Here is a 1,834-nt window from a genome sequence, read left to right on the forward strand (position 1 = left end):
CAAATTCTTGAGAAATATTAAGTGTCTAAATATCAACATTTCCTTAACACAACCACAAAACAAGTACTTTGTTCATAAATGTTAATTAACTCCATAATATGACTAACCACAAAATATATTAACCCAAGCAAAACATAAATATAATTAGTATTTATTAACCCAAAGTGTAGCTCTCACAAAATCTTATAAAGTCAAATGTTCTTAATTGATGAACAACAGTGGGGTGGTGGCGCAGTTGGCTAGCGCGTAGGTCTCATAGCTTAAGAGTAATCCTGAGGTCGAGAGTTCGAGCCTCTCTCACCCCAATTCTTTTTTCAATTTTATCGTACAATCCATTATTTCTTTTACTTCAGTTATCTTTAATATTTGTACCGTTGATACACACCTTTCTTCAATATTTTCATTTTAACGAAAACTTGCTTTTCTTTCAAACTTTTTTCGGAAATGATTTTCTTGAATTGATCGAGGGACGATGTCCTTTTTGATTTTATCGATCGAGGGACTATGTCCTTTTTGATTTTATCGATCGTACAACATATTGTTTCTTTTACTTCGGTTATCTTTAATATTTATACTGTCGATACATACCTTTCTTCAATATTTTCATCTTATCGTTTTAATCTTACTTTTCTGTCAAAACTTTTTCGGGACTGATTTTCTTTAATCGAGGGACTATAGGAAATCTTTTCTATTTTATCGATCGTACACTGTATCGTTTCTTTTACTTCGGTTATCGTTAATATTTGTACTGTCGATACATATCTTTCTTCAATATTTTCATCTCAACGTTTTAATCTTTCTTTTCTTTCAAATCTTTTTCTGAAAATGATTTTCTTGAACCGAGGATCTATCAAAAATATCCTCTTTACCTGCGAAGGTAGAGTAGCAGATAAGGCCTGTGTATTCTCCAGACCCCATTTGTGGGGATATATTGAGTAGATTGTTGTCGGTTGTCTGTTCCCTTTTATCGATCGTACAACGTATTATTTCTTTTACTTTGGTTATCTTTAATATTTGTACTATCGATTCATCTCTTTCTTCAACATGTTCATCTTATTCTTTTAATCTCTCTTTTCTTTCAAACCTTTTTTCTGAAAATGATTTCCTTGAATCGAGGGTCTATCGAAAACAACTCTCGTGAGAATATATTGAGTATATTGTTGTCGGTTGTTTGTTCCATTTTATTTATTGTACAACGTATTGTTTCTTTTACTTCGGTTATCTTTAATAGTTGTGCTGTCGATACATACCTTTCTTCAATATTTTCATCTTAACGTTTTAATCTTGTTTTTTATTCAAGCCTTTTCTGGAAATGATTTTATCGAATGGAGGGATGACTATCGGAAACAACCTCTCTACCTGCGAAGGTAGAGTAAGGTCTGTGTATTCTCCAGACTCCACTTGTGAAAATATATTGAACATGTTGTTGTCGGTTGTTGTAGACTCTAATCTCCTTAACTTTTTCATGTGTTTGCTTCTTTATATGTTCATCTTAACGTTTTAAACTTGCTTAATTTTCTTTAAAACTTTTTTTGGAAATGATTTTCTTAAATCGATGGACTATCGGAAACAACCACTCCACCTGCGAAGGTAGGGTAAGGATTGTATATTCTCCAAATTCCCCACTTGTGGAAATATATATCGAGTACGTTGTTGCCGGTTACTGTAGACACTGAATCTCGTTAACCTTTTCATGTATTTACTTCTTTATATTTTCATCTTGACGTTTTAAACTTGCTATTCTTTAAAACGTTTTTTGAAAATGATTTTTCTTGAACTTAGGGTATATCATAAATAACTTTTCTATCTTGCAAAGGTAAGGTACGGTCTGTGT

The 1,834-nt window shown here is 32.2% G+C and overlaps 1 non-coding gene across 1 annotated transcript; it reads left to right on the forward strand.

Moving 5' to 3' along the window:
• The first annotated feature begins 220 nt into the window (after positions 1-220).
• TRNAM-CAU lies at positions 221-305 on the forward strand. Its single transcript is given in 2 exon segments — positions 221-258; positions 270-305. It is a non-coding gene; the product is annotated as a tRNA-Met (tRNA).
• Positions 306-1,834: the final 1,529 nt, after the last annotated feature.

Source organism: Capsicum annuum, chromosome 9, assembly GCF_002878395.1.
Source record: "Capsicum annuum cultivar UCD-10X-F1 chromosome 9, UCD10Xv1.1, whole genome shotgun sequence".
Taxonomy (NCBI): Eukaryota; Viridiplantae; Streptophyta; class Magnoliopsida; order Solanales; family Solanaceae; genus Capsicum; species Capsicum annuum.